The 27,862-nt window shown below is 43.5% G+C and overlaps 1 long non-coding RNA gene across 1 annotated transcript; it reads right to left on the bottom strand.

Moving 5' to 3' along the window:
* Positions 1 to 4,524: 4,524 nt before the first annotated feature.
* Positions 4,525 to 27,557, bottom strand: LOC102167349 (uncharacterized). The gene is made up of 3 exons (XR_002343178.2): positions 27,397 to 27,557; positions 10,015 to 10,097; positions 4,525 to 5,100 (listed from the first exon to the last, which is right to left on the bottom strand). It is a non-coding gene; the product is annotated as an uncharacterized LOC102167349 (long non-coding RNA).
* Positions 27,558 to 27,862: the final 305 nt, after the last annotated feature.

The following is a 27,862-nucleotide window of genomic DNA, read 5'->3' as shown; positions in this document are numbered from 1 at the left end:
TCCCCTCTCAGCTCTCTGCCATGTGAGAATACAATGAGAAATTGGCCCTCAATGAACCAAGAAGCATATTCTCACTAGACACTGAATCTAATGGTGCCTTGATTTTGGACTTCTAGGTTTCAGAATTTCTGTTCTATGATATTTTTGTTACAGCAGCCTGAATGGACGCAGATAGGACATTATGGAGCATCTCTTCTCAAACGAGGGTGAGTCCTGCCCTTGGTGTTCTGCCTGTGTCCTCATGTGGGCTTATTTGTTCCTGCCAACATTGCAGAGTCTGCAAGGCTTGGTAAGCACATTGCGTTGTTGCTGTTCTGTAGCAGTGCGATTACTTCGACTGTGGTCAGTTGCATATGCCTGTGTGAGTTTTGTTTGTTTGGGAACTGTGGTTACTTGAAAACACTGTCAGAACTAAAGTCTGTTATTATCATTTATAAACTATACTAACATTCCATTGTAAGTTGAAGAATGACACCAATGATAGCATAGGAGGCTTTATCATCACCAGTAATTAATCAGAGTGCTTCTACTGAGCAGAGAACCATTCAGCTTCCACTTGGGATCCTACAAAGTGTTTGAAGTTCATGAAATTACATGACTGGCAGTATCAACACAAATTTACCTGAAAATTACAAACCATCCCAGGTAAACCACAAAGTTGTAAGAAAATTGTTTCAATGGTTGGAATATGGTATTACAAAGAATTCAATATTCAGTTACTTATACTTATTGTTCTTCCTCACTTTTTTTTGTCTTTTTAGGGCTGCATCCGTGGCATATGGAAATTCCCAGGCTAGGGGTCTAATCGGAGTTGTAGCCACCCGCCTATACCTCAGCCACAGCAACGCAGGACTGAGCTGCATCTGCAGCCTATACCACAGCTCACGGCAATGCCGGATCCTTAACTCACTGAGTGAGGCCAGGGATTAAACCTGCAACCTCATGGTTCCTAGTCGGATTTGTTAACCACTGAGCCACAACGGGAACTCAGGTCTCCCCCACTTTAAAAAAAAATCAGTCATGAAGAATTTCAGATGGAAAATAGCTTTGAAACATTTTAGGAAGAAGCATTGAAAACTTTCAGAAAGCATGAAAAAGTTGAAAAAATATTTACTTTTTTTTCACTTTTTTTGGTCTTTTGTCCTTTTAGGGCCGCATCTTCGACATATGGAGGTTCCCAGGCTAGGGGTCTAATTGGAGCTCTTGCCACCGGCCTACACCACAGCCACAGCAACACCAGATCCTTAACCCACTGAGCGAGGCCAGGGATTGAACCCACAATCTCATGGTTCCTAGTCGGATTCATTTCTGATGCATCGCAACGGGAACTCCCGAAAAAAACTTAAAAATATGGCAACTTGAGAGTGAATATTGATTTTTGTGGTAAAATCATTGATAATAGATTGTCATCACTCATTCAAGAAAAGCTGGAGTTCCCGTCATGGCGCAGTGGTTAACGAATCCGACTAGGAACCATGAGGTTGTGGGTTCGATCCCTGGTCTTGGTCAGTGGATTAAGGATCTGGCGTTGCTGTGAGCTGTGGTGAAGGTTGCAGATTTGGCTCAGACCCCGCGTTGCTGTGGCTCTGGCGTAGGCCAGTGGCTACAGCTCCAATTAGACCTCTAGCCTGGGAACCGCCAAATGCCGTGGGAAGCGGCCCTAGAAAAGGCAAAAAGACAAAAAAGAAAGAGAAATTGAAAAGAGTATAATACACCTCTTATTATATAAAAGTATATTCACTTAAGGATAGAAGTAATCCTTGAAATATTTCCTTTTTCTTGGAAAACAGCCTTTACTTTTAGGAGTTTACTTATCTATATATATAAGCAATGTTTTAGCACTCACAAGTTGATTTCTAAGTGTACATATTCACAATCATTGTGGTGATAAAGACAGGAGAGTTACAGGATATGATAAAAAGATCATTTTCCTTAACTTATCCAATACCGTTTTATAAGAAGACTGATGGTACAAAGAAAAAATAACTACTAATTAATGCAGGATCATCACAGAAAACATCAAAGTCTATACTAAAGAGAGTTTCATTAGGAGTTCCTGTCATGGCGCAGTGGTTAACGAATCAGACTAGGAACCACAAGGTTTCAGGTCGAGTCCCTGGCCTTGCTCAGTGGGTTAAGGATCTGGCATTGCCGTGAGCTATGGTGTAGGTCGCAAACGAGGCTCGGATCCCGCATTGCTGTGGCTGTGGCGTAGGCCGGTGGCTAGAACTCTGATTAGACCCCTAGCCTGGGAACCTCCATATGCCGTGGAAGCAGCCAAGAAATGGCAAAAAGACAAAAAAAAAAAAAAAAAAGAGAAAGAGAGAGTTTCATTAATGATAAAGACATAGCCAAGACTAGCTGTCCATGGTTATCAAGTTATTTGCAGTAAATCAGAGTCAATATGAATAAAATGCAAGATTATGCCCATGAGGTTGTATAAGAAATGTTAACAGAATGGAAAGTTACCAGAGAATTGCAGTGAAGTGTAAGTAAGAAAAGCCAAGACCATTTCACCAGGTGCCCATGCCATGCGCAACCTCTGGATTAGTCAGATGAGTCTGGAGGGAAATGAGAGAACATCACGGTTCTCTGAGTACTACCAATCCTTTGTTTTCTGCCACTCATGAATCTGTGGAAATAGTGACAATATAAAAACACGTATAGCTGCAGTTGAAAGTGTAACGAACCGCAAGCTATGTGATGCTTTTTAAACCCGGAGAACTGGACATCATAGTTCATTATCAGCAGTGAGGAACTTTTGGAGATTTTTGGAAGATGCAAAAGGCTTTTGCAATTGGCTCTTTAATGACACAGGTAAAAAAATTTATGGAGCAGTTTGTTGGCATAAATTTCCAAATTTGACTTTCTGTTTGCTGAAGTTGTCTTTATCACAGGCTAAGCAGCTATGCGGTTGGGTAACATACAATTGTCACTGTTGCCATTTTAGGATTTCTAAAATAGTTTACCACTGATGAGATTTTAATGAAATATACTCTATCATTTTGAATAAAAATATCTGTCTGGAGTTCCCGTCGTGGTGCAGTGGTTAACGAATCCAACTAGGAACCATGAGGTTGCGGGTTCAGTCCCTGCACTTGCTCAGTGGGTTAATGATCTGGCGTTGCCATGAGCTGTGGTGTAGGTTGCAGATGGGGCTTGGATCCTGCGTTACTGTGGCTCTGGCATAGGCCGGGGGCTACAGCTCCGATTGGACCCCTAGCCCGGGAACCTCCATATGCCGTGGGAGCGGCCCAAAAAATAGCAAAAAGACAAAAAAAAAAAAATCTGTCTTTGCTTTTGTTAGGTCTAGCTTACACTGGAAATGCTGAAGGAAATCAAATATGGTATCACCAAATTTTTGTGCTTCTGGGGGCTTACTTTCATTGCTGAATGCAATCAGATGCCAGGTTTTGATGCTCTGAATGAGGCAGGATTCTGCCAGTGTAAACCTGGGGCCAGAGAAGCTTAAGGAGGAACGGACATCCTCCCATATATCTCAGATAGTGTGGATTCATGAGAAGAAATACTAGCATCTTATGAAGTGGATTCATCTCAAATCATCTTTTGAAGTATGCTGCAAGATGCATCATCCAAAGCCATTACTCCTGCCAAACCAAAGAATCCCCATGGGACTGGAGAGGCTGAGGTCAAGCCCCAGACCCTGAAATTGGTCCATTTGGAGGTTTGAAGCTGAGATGGAATATGTCAGTTGCTGCCCACACTCCAAAATGTGGCATATTCCTTTCTTGTATTTTGAAGCACATCTTTGAATAATTGAAAATGATAACATTTCTCTTTGGACGGAACTACAAACATTCCTCTGGGACCTTCTGGGTTTTGTTCATCATTACTGACTAGTACCATCAGAGGAAAAAACCCCTTATTTTCTGAGCTCAGTTTTGAAAATAAAGATCCCACTAACTTCCTTACCACCCTGAACGGTCTTTGTCAAGCAACCTCTGATGAAAAGAAAACTCCCAGCTCAGTTTTTAGGAGGTGCCCCAGAAGCTCAGATGCCCATCAGGTCACACTGCTGCTTAGAAGAAAGTGGCTTGCATGTTGCCCAGCAAGGTGGCAGATGTCAAAGATCCTGTGAACAGTGTTGCCTAAGCTCTGAATATTTTCATCTTCCTCCAAGCCAGGGCCTTGAATCACCACCTTTTCAGAGATTGTTTCCAATAATAATAGCAGAAAATTATCAACTGTGAAGAATAAAAGAGATCATGAAGCGCTTACTGAACTTTTTTTTTTTTTTTTTTTTTGTATTTTCTTTTAGGGCCACACCTGCAGCATATGGAGGCTAGGAAACAAGTTCCCAAGTGCTTATTGAACATGAAGCAGGAGTTGTGTGAGGAAAAAAAGGGAGTTCCCATCATGGCTCAGCGGTAATGAATCGGACTAATATCCATGAGGATTCAGGTTTGTTCCCTGGCCTCATTCATTGGGTTAAGGGATCGGGCATTGCTGTGAGCTGTGGCGTAGGTCGGCAGCTGCAGCTCCAATTCGACCTTTAGCCTGTGAACTTACATATGCCACGGGTTCAGCCCTAAAAAGTGACCTGAGCCACAGCAGTGACAGTGCCAGATCCTTAACAAACTGCTCAACAAGGGAACTCCTTTTTTTGGGGGGTGTGCCCATGGCATGTGCAAGTTCTCCAGCCAGGGGTGGAATCAGGTCCATAATCTGCTGAGCCACAATGGGAACTCCTGCATGTATTTTTAATGAGAGAGATGGACAGAGATAAAGCCTTCCAAAAAAGTATTTGTAAGACACACTTATTATTATAGACAGTAACCAAATACTTCCCACTTAGATGTTATTGAAGCAAGTTCAGTAAAAAATTACTTCTGTGATTCATCTACTGTTCATTGAAAAAATTTTATAATGCAAAAGTCTTTTATATATGAGGGCACCACTACCACAAACCATCCAAGTACATGTGCTCTGAGGTATTATTTTAACAGTAGGAGAGACCTTTTAGTGTGGATCCATCAGTCCATGTCTGCACAGGCAGGATTTATCTATGGCCTGGAACAGGAAAACAACCAGGCCACACAAAGATGCTTCTTCCAACGTCACAGCCTCAATTGTGGAGCCCTTGAGAGAACAAATTTGAAACTACTGTTTGTGACAATGACAAGATTTTAGTTTTCTTAGTTCTATTTCTTTCTTTCTTTCTTTTTTCTTTCTTTCTTTTTTTTTTTTTGCTTTTTAGGGCCGCACTCGTGGCATATGGAAGTTTCCAGGCTAGGGGTCTAATTGGAGCCACAGCTGCCAGCCTACACCACAGCCACAGCAATGCCAGATCCTTAACCCACCAAGCGAGGCCAGGGGTCAAACCCACAACCTTATGGTTCCTAGTCAGATTCGTTTCTGCTGTGCCACGATGGAAACTCCTCCTAATTCTTGGTTTTCTTAGCTGTCTGTGGCCAACTCATCCCAGAAAACACTTTTTACATTTCATTTTGCAGATGTGTCACTCCAAATGTAGATTAAAAAAAAAAAAAAGACTTTTTTTTGGGTCTTTTTAGGGCTGCACCTGGGGCATATGCAAGTTCCCAGACTAGGGATCAAATAGGAGCTACAGCTACTGGCCTACACCACAGCCACAGCAACTTGGAATCTGAACCTTGTCTGTGATCTACACCACAGCTCATGGTGACTCCGGATCCTTAACCCACTGAGCAAGGCCAGGGATTGAACCCACGTCCTCACGGATGCTAGTCAGGTTCGCTAACCGCTGAGCCATGACAGGAACTCCTACACTTAAGCCTTTGTGAGAGGTGTAAGATCTGTGTCTGGATTTTTTTTTTTTTTTTTTTTTTGCATGTGAATGTCCAGTTCTTCCAGTACCACTTGCTGAAGAGACTACCTTAGCTTCATTGCATTGCTTCAGCTCCTCTGTCAAAGATCAGCTGTCTGTATTTGTGGGAGTTTATTTCTGTGCTCTCTATTCTTTTTATTTATTTATTTATTTATTTATTTATTTATTTATTTATTTATTTATTTATTCAGTCTGTTGTCTTTTTAGGGCCCCACCCACGGCATATGGAGGTTCCCAGTCCAGGGGTCAAATTGGAGCTACAGTGGCCGGCCTACACCACAGCCACAGCAATGCCAGATCTGAGCCGTGTCTGTGACCTACACCACAGCTGACGGCAACGCTGGATCCCTAACCCACTGAGCGAGGCCAGGGATTGAAGCGCATCCTCATGGATACTAGTGGGATTCATTTCCACTGAGCCACGACGGGAACTCCTGATGACTGTAGATTTATAATAAGTCTTTTTTTTTTTTTTTTTTTGGCCGCACCTGTGGCAGGTGGAAATTCCCAGGCCAAGAATGGAACCCACGCTGCAGTTGTGATCTGCACCAGCTGTAGCAATACAGACCCTTAACCCACTGAGCCACAGGGGAACGTCCTATAGTAAGTTTTGAAGTCTGGTAACATCAGTCTTTCACCTTTGCTCTTCTCCTTCAGTATTGTGCTGGATATTCCATATGAACTTTATGTTTTCCATGTGAACTTTAGAATCAGTCTGTTGATATCCATAAAATAACTTGCTGGGATTTCTACTGGGATTGCACCGAATCTAGAGCTCAATTTGGGAAGAACTGATATTTCTGCAATATTGAGTCTTGCTCTCTGTTAACATGGATTATTTCTCCATTTGTTTAGTTTTCTTTGATTTCATCCGTTGGAATTTTGTAGTTTTCCTCATATAGATCTTGTCCATATTTTGTGAGATTTACACCTAAGTATTTAATTTTGGGGATGATAATATAAAAGTATTGTATTTTTCATTTCAAATTCCACCTGTTTATTATTGGCATATAGGAAAGCAATTGACTTCTGTATATTAACTCTGTGTCCTGCAACCTTACTCTTATTAGTTCTTAGTCTTATTAGTTCCACGAGTTTTGTCGATTCTTTCAGATTTTCTACGTAGACAGTCATATCATCTGCTAAGTTTTTCAAACTGCAAAACAGTTTATTATCTTCCTTCTCAATCTGTATCCGTTTTATTTTCTTGCCTTATTGCATAGCAAGAACTTTTAGTACAATGTTGAAAAGGAGAGGTGAGGGGGACAGCCTTGCCTTGTACCTGATCTTAGTCAGAAAGCTTAGAGTTTCTTACCATTAGGTATGATAGATTTTTTTGAGTTTTTTTAGTAGATAGTCTTTTTATCAAGTTGAGAAAGCTCTCCTCTATTGCTAGTTAACCGAGAGTTTTTTGGTTTTTTTTTTATCATGAATGGGTGTTGGATGTGTCAGAAGCTTTTTCTGCATCCATTGATATCATCATGAAATTCTCTTTTTTAATTTTTTGTTTGTTGATGTAATGGATTGCATTAATTGATATTAATGTTGAACCTGACTAGCATGCCTGGAATAAATCCCATTTGGCTGTGCTATGTAATTCTTTTTACACTTTTTTGAATTTGCTTTGCACATATTTTGTTGAGGATTTCTGCACCTATGTTCATGAGAGACATGGGTCTGTGGTTGTCTTTTTTTTCTTTTCTTCTTCTTCTTCTTTTTTTTTTTTTGGCCACACTCATGGCATGTTTTATCCCTGGGCCAGTGACAAAGCCAAATCCTTAACCATTAGGCTACCTCCTATAGTTGTCTTTTCTTGTAATGTTTTTGTCTAGTTTTGGTATTAGGACAATGTTGGCTTTAATGAATGAGTTAGGAAGTATTCTCTTTGCTTCTATCTTCTAAAAGATATTTAAGAGAATGGATAATTTCTCCCTTAATGTTTGGTAGAATTCACCAGTGAATGCATCTGGGCCTGGTGATTTCTGTTTTGAAAGGTTATTCATTATTGATTCAATTTTGTTCATAGATAATACATCTATTTAGATCCTGTACTTCTTCCTGTGTGAGTTTTGGCAGATTGTGGCTTCCAAGGAATTAGTCCATTTCAGCTAGGTTATCAAATTTGCGATTACAGAGCTGTTCATAGTGTTCTTTTATTATCCATTTAAGTTCCATGGGATCTGTAGTGATTCCTCTCTTTCATTTTTGATATTAGTATTTTGTGTCCACTCTTTTTTCCTTAGTTAGCCTGGCTAAAGCTTTATTGATTTATTAGTATTTTCAACAAACTAGCTTTTGGTCTCACTGATTTTCTCTATTTCGTTCCTGTTTTTTTTTTGTTTGTTTGTTTGTTTTTTTTTGGCTTTTTGACTTTTCTAGGGCCACTCCTGTGGCATACGGAGGTTCCCAGGCTAGGGGTCGAATTAGAGCTGTAGCCTCCAGCCTACACCAGAGCCACAGCAACGCGGGATGCAGGCCGCGTCTGCAACCTACACCACAGCTCATGGCAATGCCGGATCTTTAATCCACTGAGAAAGGCCGGGGATCGAACCTGAAACCTCATGGTTCCTAGTCGGATTCGTTAACTTCTGTGCCACGACGGGAACTCCATACTGGTTTTGTTTGTTTGTTTGTTTTTGTCTTTTTGCCTTTTCTTGAGCCGCTTTTGCGGCATATGGAGGTTCCCAGGCTAGGGGTTGAATCGGAGCTGTAGCTCCTGTTTTTAATTGTATTGATCTCTGCTCTAATAAATTCTTATTCTTTTCCTTTCCTTACCTTGGATCTTATTTGTTATTCTTTTTCTTGTTTCCTAAAGTAGAAATTTAGATTATTGATTTTATTTTTTTTGTTGTTGTTGTTGTTGTTGTTATTTTGGCCACACCTATGCCATGTGGACGTTCCTGTGCTGGAGTTCCCTTCATGGCTCAGTGGTAAACAAACCCGACCAGGATCCATGAGGATGCAGGTTTGATCCCTGGCCTCACTCAAGGGGTTAAGGATCTGGCATTGCCATGAGCTGTGGTGTAGATCAGAGATGCAGCTTGGATCCTGTGTGGCTGTGGCTGTGGCTATGGCTGGAAGCTGTAGCTCTGATTTGACCCCTAGCTTGGGAACCTCCATATGTTGCAAGTGTGGCCCTAAAAGGCAAAAAAAAAAAAAAAAAAAAGAAGAAGAAGTTGTTTCTATGCTGGTGATCAAACCTGAGCCCCAGCAGCAACCCAAGCTGCTACAGTAACAACACCAGATCCTTAACCCACTATGCCTCAAGAGAACTACAGATTATTGATGTTAGATTTTTCTTTTCTAATACATGCATTCAGTGCTATCAAAAAATTTCCCTCACACTGCTTTCTCTGCATCTCACAAGTTTTGATAAGTTGTCTTTTTAATTTTCATTTAGTTCAAAATACTTTCAAATTTCTGGAGTTCCCCTCATAGCTCAGAGGAAACAAATCTGACTAGCATCCATGAGGACACAGGTTCAATCCCTGGCCTTGGTCAGTGGATTAAGGATCCAGCATTGTCATGAGCTGTGGTGTGGCTGCAGACACAGCTTGGATTTGACATTGCTGCAGCTGTGGCTCATGACAGCAGCTGTAGCTCTGACTTGACCCCTAGCCTGGGAACCACCATATGCCACAGGTGCAGCCCTAAAAAGCAAAAAAAAACTCTTCAAATTTCTCCTTTGACCATGTGCTATTTTTTTATTTATTTAGAATCATAGTGTTTACTCTTTGCATATTTGGGCATTTTCCTGTTACCTTTGTGTCACTGATTTCTGGTTAAAGTTCACCATAGTCTGAGAGTTGACACTGTATGATTTCTTTTCTTTTAAATTTAAGTTGTGTTTTATGGCCCAGAATGTAGTCTATCTTGGTGAATGTTCCATGTGAGCTTGCGGAAAATGGGTATTCTGCTGACAAGTAATTTTAAGCTCCTTCGATCTCGTGGTTCTGTCACCTTTTAGGGCCTGGCAGCCAGCCATTGTACTATTTGCATCTGCGGGCAGATGATAATTGCACCAGAGATATTAGGGACCAGGCTTAAAGTTGCATACAGTTCTCTTGGGCAGCACACATTCTATTGGGCATAACACAGCCACGTGGTGCCATCTTGATGCAGAGGGACGAGAAAATGTGGTCTGCTAGTGTGCCAAGGAAGAGCACAGGGACAGGGGAATGCCTTACCACTCTCTGCCAAAGTCCATGCTTCTGGTAACCATATGTCTGTTTCATTCTTTCTGCCACACACAGAACACTGCCTCTTCACCCTGCAAAGAAGAACACTCCAAAGTCTCATCCAGTTACTACCTTCAGCCCACAGGCAGGATCTGCAGACAATGCACTGATGTGTAGGTCTCTCCATCAGGTCTGGATATGGCTCCTTGTGTGCAAAGTCAGCACCTCCCGGAGTGTGAGCACCTCCCTAAATTGTGCGCTCTAGGCATCTAACTTGCCGCATCTTGGTCCCAGCCCAGTCTTCTTCACATCCTGATAAAAAAATGTTGGAACATAAAATTCCTGCATTGATCACTCACATTTGGAAGAGAAAACAAAAGACATACAGCAGTCGCTGGTCAAGAACAATTGGAAATCCCAAGGTCAGCTCTAATTCTTCTCTTTGGGAGTAACTTTCCATTGGCTTTGGTGGCTCCTGGATCCACTGTCTGGCATGGTCTTCAATGTTCATCACTTTCTTTCTTTCTTTTTTTTTTGTTTTTTTTGTTTTTTTTGGCTGTAGCTGCAGCATGCAGAAGTTCCCAGCCCGGAGATCAAACCTACACCACAGCAGTGACCTGAGCCACAGTAGTGACAATGCCACATGATCCTTAACCACTAGACCACCAGGGAACTTCTATGTGCATCACTTACTTTTTCTTTTTTTTTTTTTTCTTTTTAGGGCCACATCTGTGGCATATGGAGGTTTCCAGGCTAGGGGTTGAATCGGAGCTGTAGCCACCGGCCTACGCCACAGCCACAGCAATGCCAGATGCTAGTCCCGTCCTTGACCTCCACCACAGCTCACAGCAATGCCTGATCCTTAGCCCACTGAGTGAGGCCAGGGATTGAACCTGTGTTCGCATGGATCCCAGTCAGATTCATTTCTGCTGAGCCACAATGGGAACTCCCTATAAAGTATTTTTAATTAAGGTATGTACATTTTTTTCAGAGATAATGCTATTGCACACTAAACAGACTACAGTATAGTGTAAACATAACTTATACGCACTGCGAAACCAAAAAGTTTCTGTGACTTACTTTATCACGCTACTCACTTTATTGCCATGGTCTGGAACCAAACCCACAACATCTCCAGTGTATGCCTGTAGTTCCAATATGCTTGGAAATGAGAAGTCATTCTCACATGCTTGTTAGAATGATGTGTAGGGAAAAACTACATGGGCTGTGAGTCAGGACCCAGTGGCTAATCTTGACTTTCTTAGCGAAAAAAATACATGAGTTTTTATAACAACTGTTTTATTTTGTTATAGACTTGTATTTCTTAGCTGTGTTCCTACAGGGCTGCAGATTGCTGAGCTCTAGAGAAGTGAGACATTGTAATAGGAACTATTTATTTATTTATTTATTTTGCTTTTTAGGGCCGCACCTGTGGTATATGGAGGTTCCCAGAGGGGTCAAATCGGAGCTGCAAGTGCCAGTCTACACCACAGCCACAGCAACACAGGATCCAAGCCGTGTCTGTGACCTACACCACAGCTCACGGCAATGCCAGATCCTTAACCCACTGAGTGAGTCTAGGGATTGAACCCTCATCCTCATGGACATTAGTCAGGTTTGTTACCACTGAGCCACGATGGGAACTCCAAAAATTTATTTTAAAATAAGAGCAAGAGAGTTCCCTTGTGGTGTGGCAGGTTAAGGATCTGGCATTGTCACTGCAGCAGCCAGGGTCACTGTTGTGGCACGGGCTCAGTCTCTGCCTTAGTAACCTCCACATGCTATGGGCGAGGCCAAAAAAAGTAGAGCAATATCAGCAGTGAATGTTTTTTTTTTTTTTTTTTTTTTTTTTTTGCCTTTTGGGCCGCAACCACAGCATATGGAGGTTCCCAGGCTAGGGGTCTATTCAGAGCTGCGGCTGCCGACCTATACCACAGCCACAACAATGCCAGATCTGAGCCACATCTGCAACCTACACCACATCTTATGGCAACACTGGATCCTTAACCCACTGAGCAAGGCCAGGGATCGAACCTGCAACCTCACGGTTCCTAGTCAGATTCGTTTCTGCTGTGCCATGATGGGAACTCCCAGCAGTGAATGATTTTTGTTTATGGTAAATTTCAGATGCAGTTACTTAGTTCTGAATCCCTTGGGGCCATTGCAAATGGGTACTGTAAAATCAAAAAACTTTTAACATTGGCTTTGCACTTGGGTTTTCATATTATGTGCTTACAATTGAGTCAGCCTTGAGAATGAATCACCTCATGTTCATGGATTTACCTCTCCATAACTTGGGGGGAAATTAAGAGAAGGGTGCCTTGTTCACTTGAATCTCGGCTAGTTTCAAAGAGATAAGGGCGTCCTACAGTTTTGATATGGCTCTCTGGCAAACCGGATGTGATTTATTTTTAACATTAATAATTCCTCTGCCAAGGGCATGCTATTTGCTTGGGCTTGTAATCTCTTTGCCATAATATTTATTCTGTATTATTCTACAGAATCCATGGATGAATTAATCATTCTTGGAACCTGAACATTAACCCTGCTGGTGAGTCAGATCACACTCATTTGGAGTTGCTGGAGAAGAAGAGGGCTGCTTCCTTATGGACCCTACTCGTGTGTGTGTGTGTGTGTGTGTGTGTGTGTGTGTGCCATTTCTTGGGCTGGTCCCGTGGCGTATGGAGGTTCCCAGGCTAGGGGTCTAATCGGAGCTGTAGCCACCGGCCTACGCCAGAGCCACAGCAACTCGGGATCCGTGCAGCATCCGCAACCTACACCACAGCTCACAGCAACACTGGATCCTTAACCCACTGAACAAGGTCAGGGATTGAACCCACAACCTCATGGTTCCTAGTCGGATTCATTAACCACTGAGCCACGACGGGAACTCCATGGACCCTACTCTTAAGGACAGATATAGTCATCAAATGGGAAAATTCTCAAACCCTTAGAGATGACAGCATGTGAAGCTCAATCAGAAGCTGGGGTGGTTGCTCGTAATTAGCATTATAGATTGTTTTTTGTTGTATTTGCCCCCAGTATTCATTCTCTGTCACTTTCTCAGTAATAGAACAAGTGGTTACGCGGGCACTTGGCCACTCTGAATAAGCACTACCTTACCCAGGCTTCCTTACCATAAACTGTCATGCTATAATTTAGATCAGGCCAGTGGGGAGGGTAGTCACAATTTCAAGGCAGTCTCACTAGTGGGAGAGGGTATGTCCTATTTCTCTCTGAACCACAATGTGAAAGTTACATGTTGAGAATGAAAAAGCAAGATGAAAGGAACGTGAGCCCCTGCTCAGGGCAGAGCCTCCATGCCAATGTTGGACTGCCCTTCCAGATTTTTATGTGTAAGATAAATAAATTACTACCTTGTTCAAGCCACTGTCACTGCTATTTTTCTGTCACTTCAGCTGAGTTTAATCCTGATAAAGTCCCCATATTTAGAATGAATATTCCAGATCAGGGAAAAGGGATCTTTTCTCTCTCTTTCTAATACAGAGTCTGGCTGCACATGAGCTCAGAATGGGGAGGTTAGATCCAAGGACTTTCTTTTTGCCTTTTTTTTTTTTTTTTTTAATCTTTTTAGGGCCTCACCCAAGGCATATGGAAATTCCCAGGCTAGGGGTAGAATCAGAGCTGTAGTCACCAGCCTACACCACAGCTCACAGCAACGCCAGATCCTTAACCCACTGAGCAAGGGCTGGGATGGAACCTGCAACCTCATGGATACTAGTCAGATTCGTTTCCACTGAGCCACCAGGGAACTCCAGACTCAAGGATTTTCAATGCAAATAGTAACCTATTACTGGCTGATATCTACTGAATACTCTGCCTTTGAAGGTGAAATTTCTTCTCTCACCAGTTACCAAGGAATCATTGACAGCCAAAAACCAGTTCTACTTGCAGAGTGTCCTGGTAAACATGACAGACACTCTCAAAATACCTGCACGGACAAAGACTGAGGATATAGATGTCATTAAAGTATCATCAGATTTAGGAACAACCATCAACTAAATAGACTGGAAACTACCAAAAAGATATCCTATGCCCAAAAATAAGGAGGCCATATTGAGATGGCAGGAAGGATGATTACACACTATGAGCAACCCCATACCCACTGGGTAGGTAGCCCACAGACTGGAAAGTAACAATATGGCAGAGGCTCACCCAAGAGAGTGAGAGTTCCAAGCCCCATGTCAGGTTCCCATGCCTGGGAGTTTGACATTGGGAGAAGCCCCTGAAGCATTTGGCATTGAGGGCTAGCAGGGCTTGGGGGCAGGAGCTCCACAGGACTGGAGGAAATGGAGACTTCATTCTTGAGAAACACATACAAGCTTCCATGTGCACTGGGTCCCAGGGCAAAGCAGAGACTCCATAGGAATCTGGGTCAGACATGCCTGCAGTTCTTGGAGGATCTCCTGGGAAAACGGGGTGAGTATGGCTCATTGTGAAGGATACTGGAAGCAAAGGTCTTGGGAATAATCATCAGGGTGAACGCCTCTCGAAGTGGCCATTTTGGAAAAAGCTGCCCCACCCATCAGTGCTGAGAAGCCCCAGGCCAAATAAAAAACTGGGTGGGAACACAGCCCCACCCACCAGCAAATAGGCTGCCTAAAAGCCTCCCAGGCACACAGCCACCTCTACTCCTACCCAGAGACAAAGCCCCACCCACCAGAGGGATAAGAATCAGCTCCACCTACCAGTGGGCAGGCACTAATTCCTCCCATCGGGAAGCCTGCAGCAAACCCCCAAACCAACTTCAGCCACCCACAAGGGGAGCACACGTCAGAAGCAAGAAACCCTACTTTCTGCAAAAAGGAGAGCACACTAAAAATCTATACACAATGAAAAGGCAGACAAGTATGACTCAGATAAAAGAACTAGAAAAAATCCCAGAAAAACAGCTAAGTGATCTGGACATTACCAATCTCCATAAAAAAAGACTTTAGCCTAAGGATAGTAAAGACGATTCAAGATCTTGGAAATAAACTAGAGGCGAATATTGATGATTTTTTTTTTTTTTTTTTTGTCTTTTTGCTATTTCTGAGGCTGCTCTCGCGGCATATGGAGGTTCCCAGGCTAGGGGTCAAATCAGAGCTGTAGCCACGGGCCTATGCCAGAGCCACAGCAACGCGAGATCTGAGCTATGTCTGCAACCTACACCACAGCTCACGGCAACGCCGGACCCTTAACCCACTGAGCAAGGCCAGGGATTGAACCCACAACCTCATGGTTCCTAGTCGGATTTGTTAACCACCACGACGGAAACTCCAAATATGAATTATAAGAAACAAAGAAATAAAAGATTTAAAGATTAAGCAAGCAAAGATGCAAAATACAATAACTGAAATTAAAAATTCACTAGAAGGGGGAGTTCCCGTCGTGGCTCAGGGGTTAACGAATCCAACTAGGAACCATGAGGTTGCAGGTTCGATCCCTGACCTTGCTCAGTGGGTTAAGGATCTGGTGTTGCCATGAGCTATGGTGTAGGTCGCAGATGCAGCTCGGATCCCGTGTTGCTGTGGCTCTGGCATAGGCGGGTGGCTACAGCTCTGATTAGACCCCTAGCCCGGGAATCTCCATGTGCCATGGGTGTGGCCCTGAAAAGACGAAAGACAAAAAAATTTTTAATTAAAAAAATAAAAAAGAAAAGAAAAAAAACAGTCCCCAAAGGCTACATACTGTATGACTCCATTTATATAAAATTCTTGATGTGACAAAATTATAGAAATGAAGAAGAGATTACTGGTTGCCAGGAGTTAAGGAGTGATGGGAATGAGAGGGAAGTAGGTGTGACTATAAAAAGGCTTCTTGACTTATCAATGTCAGTATCCAGGTTGTGATTTTGCATTATAGTTTTACAACATGTTATCAATGAGGGGAACTCAGTAAAGGCACACAGGATCTCTTCATATTATTTCTTTTTTTTTTTTTTTGTCTTTCTGCTATTTCTTGGGCCGCTCCCGAGGCATATGGAGGTTCCCAGGCTAGGGGTCGAATCGGAGCTGTAGCCATTGGCCTACACCAGAGCCACAGCAACGCGGGATCCGAGCCACGTCTGTGACCTACACCACAGCTCACGGCAACGCCGGACCCTTAACCAACTGAGCAAGGCCAGGGATTGAACCCACAACCTCATGGTTCCTAGTCGGATTTGTTAACCACTGCGCCACGACGGGAACTCCTCTTCATATTATTTCTTAATATCATTCTATAGCTGTCTCAGAACAAAAAGTTTAATTTAAAAAATGGAAGGAGTTCCCATTGCGGCACAGCGGAAATGAATCCGACTAGGAACCATGAGGTTGCAGGTTCCATCCCTGGCCTTGCTCAGTGAGTTAAGGATCCAGCATTGCCGTGAGCTGTGGTGTAGGTCGCAGATGCGGTTCAGGTCCCACGTTGCTGTGTCTCTGGCATAGGCTGGTGGCTACACCTCCGATTAGACCCCTAGCCTGGGAACATCCATATGCCGCAGGAGCAGCCCTAAAAAGCCATAACTAACTAACTAACTAACTAAATAGATAAAGGAAAACCCTTTTTCTTTGCCTGTTTATACAGGTATTAATTTGTTAGCGGTTCCAGGCAAAAGGTAGCCAGTTTTTACCTCATAAAATGTTAAGTCTGGGTTTTTCAGACCAGTACTTACTGTGAGGAGTCAGGGGGTTTGGGTGTAATCATTCCACTGTAAACCACTACTAGATTCTTTGCTACCTGGAAGAGAAATCTGCTCATAACAGCATAAAAGGTGGTTCTTATAGGCTCTTCTTTAGGCTTTAAGGGCTTCAACCGTGTCCATCCTAAATCCAAAGGTCAGTTAATAATCTCTGACAGGATAAAACTGGAATTTGTTTTGGCCTCTCCTCCTTTATACTTAGATCATAATAACACTTTTAGTTCTTTGGGGTCAGCTGGATGCATAACGTCCTGTTACAGAGAAAGAAAGACATCCATCCTCTCGTATGCAGATGACACATATGGATTTATCATGACCTAAGAGTGGCCTTAGGAGGCATTTGGTCCTAATGGCTCATTATTGTCGAGATGAACAGCTTCAGGTCCATTATTCAAAAGTCAAATCCGCTGTTCTGAGTAGATAGCCCTCAACGTTTTACGAGTTTGTCTCCAGTAATCTCATAAGATTGGTAAGATCATTTATGGTCTCAGATTTACACCCCAGAGACAAGCAGGTGCGCCTTTCCAGGGAGGTAATCAGAGTGTTTCTCAGGAGGCCTCAGGTAATACCTGTTCCCTTTGGCAATTTTCCACGGTCTGCTGGGTGGTCCCTGGTCTTCTGGGCTTAGAGACCTAGTTTTGTCCATCACACTCACTTAACCAGGTATGTGAGAGTCGATATAAAACCAAAACGCCAGTGCATGGATTTGCTGAGAGGCATGTTCCATAGACACTTTCATCAGTGTTTTGAGGATACAAAGACAGTATTCCCTAAGAACCAGGAAGTGCAGGTGCCCACTGAGACCTAAGCTACACAATCAGAACAGGATGGGGATTATTAGACTAGGGCACCTAAAGCAGGCATGGAGAGCCCATTTTCTCCCTGCAGTCAAATCATAAACTATAACGATTCAGTTACAAAGTCAAAAATTATTGTTACAATGATGGGGAGACATGATATCCATATTCTCCATACAAAATTTCTCTGTAGGGACAATGACAGAGGGAGAAAGAGACTGATGATAAGCATGGAAGGAGAACAAGAAGAGTGGGATTAATTCCATGTTTCACAAAGGTATTAGGTTCACAAAGCAGAAGACATCCGTCTCACATGGGGTGGGGGGAGGGGTGACCTTGGAATCTGAACATCTGGTGACACATCTTCCACTTCTATCTTTACTGGGGAATGGCCAAACAAACAAATGAACAAAATGCTCAAGATTCAGAAGCTGTTGGCTAGGATTTCCACTGCCCTAGGCTGTGCCCTTAGGTTGGACAATGCCCACATTCTCCTCCATGCCTTTTCTAGGGTAGCAAAGCCCTGCCTGGGTAGCATTCTCTTTCTTCAAGGTGATTTTGAATATTGCTGCTTCAACCTATTATGTTTTGATGTGATCGCTCTCGGAGGACCCTCTTATTCCAAACTCCTGGGATTTGGCTCAGCAGCCTACAAATACTTACAAGCAAATATTTTGCAACTTACTTATCTTGGATCCACCCCAAGAAGCTGTGTGGCTCAAATCAGTAAAGACTTTTCTTTTATTGATCCAGGTGGTCATTGGGATAACTGCTCTAAAACCCCTCAAGGTCAAAATAATTTCTGTACTGCTATGGGGGTGGAGGCTTGGGGCTTTCTTCCATGGTCTATATTAAACTAGGCTCTAAATGATTTTCTTTTTTTTTTTTTTTTTTTGTCTTTTTGCCTTTCCTAGGGCTGCTCCCGCGGCATATGGAGATTCCCAGGCTAGGGGTCCAATTGGAGCTGTAGCCGCTGGCCTACGCCAGAGCCATAGCAACTCGGGATCCGAGCCGTGTCTGCAACCTACACCACAGCTCACAGCAACACCGGATCCTTAACCCATTGAGCAAGGCCAGGGATCAAACCCGCGACCTCATGGTTCCTAGTCGGATTCGTTAACCACTGCGCCATGATGGGAACTCCTCTAAATGACTTTCTAAGTCGTCCCTTTTATCATCAGTATGGTATAAATAAACGTCATAACACAAATGCAGATCACTAAGCTGTGTGTTCCTTCAAAATATTTGTGTTTATCTTGATTGTATAAGAAATGATAAACATACGTAAAAATAATTTTTACTCCCCCTCTCCCCCACCAAGAGTCTGTATTTGTCTGTTTTCTATCAGTGGTTCTGGCGTCTGACTTTTGTTATGGCGTGATACTGGGTAACAAAGCAATTCATCTGCCAGAAAGAAGTATGAACACCCTTCTTGCAGCTGGCTTCATAAATATCATCTATTTATGCGGCTCACAAGAACTCCTCTTTTCAGCCTTGACGTAGCTACTGAAAAGTGCTTACATTTACTGCAGAATTTTAAGCACAGAGTTCCTCTAAGTGGAATGGTAATGGATTTGCGTTGTGGTATACCCTTAATGGGCAGGTGGCTTTGTTCAGTTTATTATTGGCAATGATGAGAACACATGCTGGTTTTGTCACCTGGGTCCCAGGTTCACATCAGCTTAAATGATGACCTATCTTTGCTGCCACATCCTGTATCAGTCATCCGATGAAAGAGCTGGGATGACAGATTCAAGTCTAGGTGCCCCGACTGCCAGAAGGCTGGAGCCAGAGGCATCTGAGCCAGGAACTGACTTAGAACTTCAGAGCAAGTGTCTCGGGGTTAGGCTCCAGACAATCAACCATGTGGAGACTGTGGTGCTCTGACCTGTGTACATTTACACACCACAACTCCCTGGGCCTTTGGTAACACACACATGCCAGGCAGATGCCACACCCCGCTCCCCCACCCTGACTGCAAATAAAAACCCATGGGGTTAATAATATACACAACATCACCTCATCATCCCTCCCTGATTCTTTTTTTTTTCTTTTTTTTGTCTTTTTAGGGCCACACCCACAGCATATGGAAGTTCCCAGTAGCCTGGGATGGAATCAGAGCTGAAGCTGCTGGCTATGCCACAGCTCAGGGCAACGCCAGATCCTTAATCCACTGAGCGAGGTCAGGGATCGAACCTGCGTCCCATGGATGCTAGTAAGATTCGTTATGCTGAGCCACGACGGGAACTACCCCTCCCAGATCCTAATCAAAGAATCTGTGTTGATGAAACAGACTGAGTAGTTGCAGGCAGCCTATGTTGTAAAGGCATTTCTTATAGACATTCTTGTCTCTTTGTGTCTCCATTCATTTCTTTCAAGTTCATCAGTCTAAAGATCACTACATTGTTCCTGGAAAGCTGTCTCCTAGAAAGTTACTTGACTGAAGCTTTTTTACCCCCTGATACTTTTACTCGCAAACGAATTGTCAGTTGTACTTATTATTAAACCACTTGGCTCTCAGTGGAAATGTACCAGTGAAACGACGTTTTTCTGTTCAGCTATTACTAACCTTTTCCATAGCCTTGCAAAAATAATTTGGCTTTTTGTTCTGGGTAATTCCTGTCCTGCTGACGTCACTGCATAATGCAGGGTTGTAATGATAAAATTAATGCCAACCACCACTACCACCAAAATAAGAACACTCAGCATTTCAACATTTTGAGCACTTTTCTAAGCACATTACATATATCAACATAATCCAACCTCACAGTCTCATGACGTAGGAACTAGCATTATCCTCATTTTATAATGGAGGAAACTGAGGCACAGAGAAGTTACCTAACTTGCCTAAGGTTATACTCATGTCAAAAGAGATGTGTGTAATTGCTCTTTTTAGAAAAACGATTTTTCTGTTTTTAGTTTATAACAATAATATGTGCCTATGGTTTAAAACAAAAGTTCTTCTAAGACTAAGAATTACAATTTGAAAAGTTAAGAAAGGGAGTTCCTGTTGTGGTGCAGTGGAAATGAATCCGACTAGGGTTCGATCCCTGGCCTCGCTCAGTGGGTTAAGGATTTGGCATTGCCATGAGATGTGGTGTAGGTTCGCAGATACGGCTTGTATCCCATGTTGCTGTGGCATGGGCCGGCCCCAGTAGCTTCAGTTTGACCCCTAGCCTAGGAGCTTCCTTATGCTGAGGGAGCGGCCCTAAAATTTTTTTTAAAAATTAAAAAAAATTCTAAAATTAAAAAAAATAAAAAAACAAAAAGTTTTTAAAAAACTGCACCAAATTCTACAACCTAGAGATAAACACTGATCATTTTAATTAATTTATTATTTATTTATTTATTATATATTTTTTTGCTTTTTAGGGCTGCACCTGTGGCATATGGAGGTTCCCAGGCTAGGGGTCCAATCCGAGCTACAGCTGCCATCCTATGCCACAGCCACAACAACGTGGGATCTGAGCCACGTCTGCAACCTACACCACAGCTCATGGCAACGCCGGATCCTTAACCCACTGAGTGAGGCCAGGGATGGAACTGGCAACCTCATGGTTCCTGGTTGTATTTGTTTCCATTGTGCCACAACAGTGACTCCACCACTGCCACTTTTTAAGCAAATTTCCTCCAAATATCTCTTTATATGTTTAGGATCATATTGATATATGATTATCATAACACAAATGGGATCAAACACACACTACTTCTTTTTTTTTGTTTGTTTTTGTCTTTTTGCCTTTTTCTAGGGCCGCACCTGCGGCATATGGAAGCTCCCAGGCTAGGGGTCTAATCAGAGGTGTAGCCACCAGCCTACGCCAGAGCCACAGCAACGCAGGATCCGAGCCCCATCTGCAACCTACACCACAGCTCAAGGCAACACCAGATCCTTAACCCACTGAGCAAGGCCAGGGATCGAACCCATAACCTCATGGTTCCTAGTTGGATTTGTTAACCACTGAGCCAACACAGGAACTCCAAATACAATACTTTTTTTGCAATTTACTTTTTTCACCCTATTTTATGATGTCAGTGGCCCTTTGAAGACAGCTAACTGCTATGTCGATCTCTCTGGTTATTGGAATGATTGGGGTTGAAGGGAGTCAGAAGAAAGGACTCGAGATCAGGCTGTGTCCAGTCCCTGAAGGACTCCTGCCCTACTTCAGGGCAGGTTTTACTTCAGTCTGATGTTTAACATGGTCATTTTTTTTTTTTTTTTGTCTTTTTGCCTTTTCTTGGGCCACTCCCGCAGCATACGGAGGTTCCCAGGCTAGGGGTCGAATCAGAGCTGTAGCTGCTGGCCTACGCCAGAACCACAGCAACGTGGGATCCAAGCCGCGTCTGCAACCTACACCACAGCTCACAGCAACACCGGATCCTTAACCCACTGAGCAAGGCCAGGGATCGAACCCACAACCTCATGGTTCCTAGTCAGATTCCTTAACCACTGCACCACAACGGGAACTCCTAACATGGTCATTCTTGACAATGCCACAAAAATTCTCTCAAGAATAAAAGCCAAGAAGTGCTGCTGGCCACTGACTTGGTCCTGAAGGCCTGACCCCCGGTTCTCAGATAATTAGCCAGACCCTGGGCTGAGGATGGTTTACTGTCTGAGTCATGCTCCATCTGGCACGAGGGGAACCCAATATTAGACACGTAGCCTCAGTGGGGAAGCGGAGCTGAGAGCTGACACTAGGTGGTTACTGCAGCAGCCCACTGATCAGTGATGCGCTAGTGAGGGAAGAAGTCCAAACCTCTCCAGGAAACCAAGGAAGTCTTAGGACGAGGGCTGTTCCCAAGCATCTCACTAGGAGACACCACTCACACCAATCCACATGGGTGACACCCTTGAATTGCACAGTGAATGAACAACATGAGCAGACATAGGTGATAGCCACTATTGGTCAGCTGAGGCTGGGCCTGCAGGACAGAGTTACATCCTGTGGCCACTCAAAAGAGAATCATCCTAACAGAGTCCCAAGGATGACAGCTGATACCATGCAGAACACCCCTGCACCTCTCGTGTGTTTGGGAATCAAATTAGTAAAGGGGTAGTTTAAGGGTAGGCGCACCTATATGTGAAAATGGATTCCCAGGCTGACTTTTTTTTTTTTTTTTTTTTTTTTCTTTAAGCTGCCCTGCAGCCTATGGAGTTTTCAGGCCAGGGCCAAAATCTGAGCTACTATTGCAGGGACAACCTACGCCAGTGGCAACACTGGATCCTTTAATCCACTGTGTCTGGCTGGGGATTGAATCTGTGCCCTGGCACTGCAGAAACAACACCCAATCCCCTTGAGCTATAGGGGGAAGGCCTCCTAGGCTGACTTTGAAGGAGAGAGACCTCCTGGGCTCACACGCATGTCACCACTGGACTGTCCTCTGGGCAGGCAGGGCCAGTCCATGTGGGAATGGGTCCAGCCCTTCAAAAACACAGTACTATTTTTTTTTTTTTTTGTCTTTTTGCTATTTCTTGGGCCGCTCCCGCGGCATATGGAGGTTCCCAGGCTAGGGGTCGAATCGGAGCTGTAGCCACCGGCCTACGCCAGAGCCACAGCAACGCGGGATCCGAGCCGCTTCTGCAACCTACACCACAGCTCACGGCAACGCGGGATCGTTAACCCACTGAGCAAGGGCAGGGACCGAACCCGCAACCTCATGGTTCCTAGTCGGATTCGTTAACCACTGCGCCACAACGGGAACTCCCAAAAACACAGTACATTTTAAGAAGTGTTTTAAATTCTATCTTTGGACTTAAATAAAAAACAAGAAAAAGTGCAAAATAAATAAATGTCATCCATAATTCTTTCACTCTCATCTAAAATAATCATGGCTACGATTTACATCTATTTCTGTCTCGCCTTTTTTTTTTTTTTTTTTTTTTGCTTTTTAGGGCTGCACATTAGGCATATGGAAGTTCCCAGATTTAGGGTCAAATCAGAGCTACAGCTGCCGGCCTACACCACAGCCACAGTAACTCCGGATCCTTAACCCACTGAGCAAGGCCGGGGATGGAACCCGGATCCTCATGGATACTAGGTGGGGTCATAACGCCCTGAGCCACAACAGGAACTCCCCAAGCTCATGTAATATTTTATGTTTCCCATGATCATTAAATTCTACACGAACATAAAAGTGTAATGGAAGCAAAATAATGCACTATCTAAAGTTCTACAGCCACCAAAACAGCCCTTCAAAGCAACTGTCTTCCTTAAAGATGGTGTCTGGAAAGCAAGGCTTAGATCATTTCCCCCAAACAGATTCCATATACACTTCCACAGTGTATTAGCCCCTGGAATCTGGGGGGATGGCATTAGTTAAAGAACATACCTCTAGCTTTCATTTTCATTTTTATTTTTGGCTGCACCTGTGACATATGGAAGTTCCCAGGCCAGGGATCAAAACTGAGTTGCAGCTGCGACCTATGCCATAGCTGTGGCAATATCAGATCCTTAACCCACTGTGCTGGGCTGGGGATTGAACCCTCGCCTCTGAAGACAAAACACTAGATCCTCAACCTTCTGTACCACAGCAGGAACTCCTGCTTTCATTTTTAACTGAAAGTTTTTTTTTTTTTTTTTTTTTTTTTTTGCTTTTTAGGGCCACACTAGCGGCATATGGAGGTTTCCAGGCTAGGGGTCTAATCAGAGATGTTGCTGCCAGCCTACGCCAGAGCCACAGCCACATCAGATCCGAGCCGCGCCTGCCACCCACACCACAGCTCACGGCAATGCCAGATCCTTAACCCACTGAGCGAGGCTAGGGATGGAACCCAAAACCTTGTGGTTCCTAGTCGGATTCGTTTCCGTTACACCAAACTGAAAGATTTTAAATTAATTCCTATACATGGCAAATGAACAAAAAACTCCCAGTAAACTTCAAAGTTTTATTTTTAAATTTATTTTATTTATTTTTTGTCTTTTGTCTTTTTAGGGCTGCACCCACAGGATATGGAGGTTCCCAGGCTAGGGTCCAATCAGGCTGTAGCTGCTGGTCTACACCACAGCTCACAGCAACATCGGATCCTTAACCCACTGAGCAAGGCCAGGGATAGAACCTGCAACCTCATGGTTCCTAGTCGGATTCATTTCCACTGCGCCACGACGGGAACTCCAAAGTTTTAAAAGAATATATATTCAGGACTCACTTCCTTGCCCCACCTTCTCCTCTCCAGAGGTGAAACAGTTGTCAGGTTCTTGGGCATTCTTCTAAACATGTACTGTGTATAGGTAAGCACGGATGTAATAGTTATCTCCATTTTTTTTTTTTCCCACCTAAATGACAGCATACTCTATGCTTTGCTCTCGCCTTGTTTTGTATATTTAAGTTGGAGAGAGAGCACATGGTCTAGGGGCTAAAAGCATAGGATTTGGAAGCCAGATTTCCTGGCCTTAAATTCCAGTACCATTATTACATAGGCAGGTGTTCTTGACCAAATTATCTAATCTCTCAGTGCTCTGATTTCCTTATCTGCAAAGTGGATCTAACAATGGTATCCATCTCACTGGTGTTAATGAGCTGAACTGGGTTTCCTCCCAGAAATATGTTAGAAATCCTGCACCCCCACCACAGGACCTCAGAGTGGGATCTTATTTGAAAATAGGATATTTACAGAGATAACCAAATTAAAATGAGGTTATTGGGGTGGACCCAAATCCAAGATGACTAGCCTTTTGGTTTTGGTTTTGTTTTCTTCTCTGTGGCAAATGGAAGTTCTCAGACTAGGGGTTGCATTGGAGCTGTAGCTGCTGGCCTGCGCCACAGCCACAGCCACACCGGATCCAAGCTGTGACTGGAACTTATGTCATAGTTCTTGAAATGCCAGATCCTTAACCCACTGAGCAAGGCCAGGGATCGAACCTGCATCTTCATGGACACTAGTCAGATTTTTAACCCACTGAGCCACAGTGGGAATTCCCTGACTGGTGTTCTTATAAAAAGGGGAAATTTGGACACAGACACACACATAGAGAGAAGACCATGGGAAGATGGAAGTTATGCTGCCAGAAATCAAAGAATATCTGGGACAACCAGAAGCTGAAAGAGGCAAGGAAGCATCCTCCTCCACAGGTTTCAGGGGGAGCATGGACCCCCCAACACCTTGACTTCTGACTTCTGACCTGCAGACAACAAATACCCGTTGTTTAAAGCTACCTAGTTTGTGGTACTTTGTTACAGCAGCTCTAGCAAACAAATACACATATGCCCAGAATTTATACTATGTCCAATGTTCCTCAAATACTACATAAGCATTACCTATCATTATTATGTAGATCTGTCTTTTTTTTTTTTTTTTTGGTTTTTAGAGCCACACTCATGGCATATGGAGGTTCCTAGGCTAGGGGTCGATTTGGAGCCATAGCTGCCGGCCTACACCAGGGCTCACAGCAACACCAGATCCTTAACCCACTGAGCGAGGCCTGGGATCGAACTCACAACCTCATGATTCCTAGTCGGATTCATTTCCACTGTACCACGATGAGAACTCCCTGCCTCATTCTTTTTAATAACTACATAGTTTTTTTGTGGTTCTGGCAAAATGTAGTCTTTAAATATTTTTCATTATTATCAAAGTAATAGATTTGTTTAAGAAATAGTACTAAAAGGCACATAATGAAAAAATTAGTATTTTGTCTCCACTAATCTTCAAACTCCCAGTTTCATTCCCCAAAGACATGCATTTTCAGTAACTTGGATCTTCTTTCTGGTATTTCTAAGTTTCAGACACTCTTTTCTGCCTCCTGTTTTGATAAATGAAGATCTGGGTTTATGGCAATCCCTTGCCCCCTACACACACACACACACACACACACACACACACACACATACACACACACACAGACTTTCCCCTCTCATCTTCACAATACAATTATATAACCACTTTCAGTTATGTAATCGATTGTTAAAATAGATTTCTTAAGGCCTGAAATTCAACTGAGACACAAAGGCTGAGAACATCCAAAGCCAAGAACAATAGGTACAAAGCGCCTCTACGTTGTAAACACATTCTAGAAATCGATGCAGGGCTTGCCAAATGGGTGGCCCCAAAGTGATTCTTCCATCCTTAGGCTTTAACTACCTCCAGTCTCGAGAATTAACGAAGGAGCCTGTGTTGGGCACTGCTTTGGAGCAGTGCTGTGTTTCCCACCCCATCCCTAGTGCTGGAGGGGAGGAAGACTCCTCCTACTCAGCCTAAATGGAGTGAGGAGGATGCTAGGAAGACCCTCAGAGTTTGCAGGGACAGTCTTGTACCTGGTGACTGATTGACCCCTGGATAAAAGGTCTGAAGCAAAAGCTGGCTGGAGCAGCCTGCCTGGTCGCAGGACAAAGAGTCAAGGTTGGCCAAGGCTTCCAGGGATTAGTGGGGCAAAGATGTGGTTTTCTGTGACCCAAATTGGATTCTGTGGAAGAGAGCTGCTAACAGGTGGATTTCAAAAGTTCCCAACCCCAATAGTCCCATATGGAAGGATGAAAAATGACCTTAATAAAGAGTGGACAGGCAGGAGCCAGGTGCTGAGCAGACAGCTGTCAGTGGTCAGCCAAATGAGGCATCTTCCAGGTCAGGGAAAGTACAGAAAAACATCCCCAGTGATGGAGGTTCTCCCACAAATCAACCTTGGACATATGACATATGAAGAGGATGCTGATGGCAGGTGAAAACTTTGCAGGCCCAGATCTTTCCTTCCCCTTCATTCTACCCTTTCCGTGTCTTCATCTGGCACAGTGAGCAACACAGAAGAAAGTAATACTGCCCTTCTACCTAGGATTGCCAGATTTAGCAAATAAAAGTACAGATGCCCAGTTAAATTTGAATTTTAGATGAACAATGGATGCTTTTATAATATCAGCACATCCTATGCAATATTTGGAACGTTATTCTATTAAAAGCATTTGTTGCTTTCTGGAACTCACATTAAGCTGGGCACCCTGTGTGTTATTTGGCAATCCTGTCCATACTTCTTGCCCACTGCAAACTTCAAGCCTGGGTCAGGTCCAAGCAGTGGGAGAGGAGAAGTAGAAACTGGATAAGAGCTTAGTGTTCTGATATCAGATGACGCTAGACTTTGGATAACCTGGAAAAAATGGAGATATTCATTAATAACCTAAAAGTACTTAGAAACATGATCGAAATGGTTGATACAGGTTTGCTCCCTGGCCTCGATCAGTGGGTTTAAGATCTGGTGTGGCCATGAACTGTGTTGTAGGTCGCAGACATGGCTCGGATCCTGCATTGCTGTGGCTGTGGTGTAGGCTGGCAGCTACAGCTCCAATTAGACCCCTAGCCTGGGAACTTCCATATGCCTTGGGTGCAGCCTTAAAAAAGACAAAAGAAAAAAAAAAAAAAAAAAAGAAATTGTTCAGAGTTCAGCCATGGGGC

This window comes from Sus scrofa, chromosome 4 (genome assembly GCF_054392235.1).
Source record: "Sus scrofa isolate SSC_HxYL_T2T_F1_AM1 chromosome 4, Sscrofa_HxYL_maternal_Yorkshire_Landrace_v2.0, whole genome shotgun sequence".
NCBI lineage: Eukaryota > Metazoa > Chordata > Mammalia > Artiodactyla > Suidae > Sus > Sus scrofa.
Note: the sequence above shows the minus strand (reverse complement) of the source record. Positions and strands in the feature narration are given on the sequence as shown.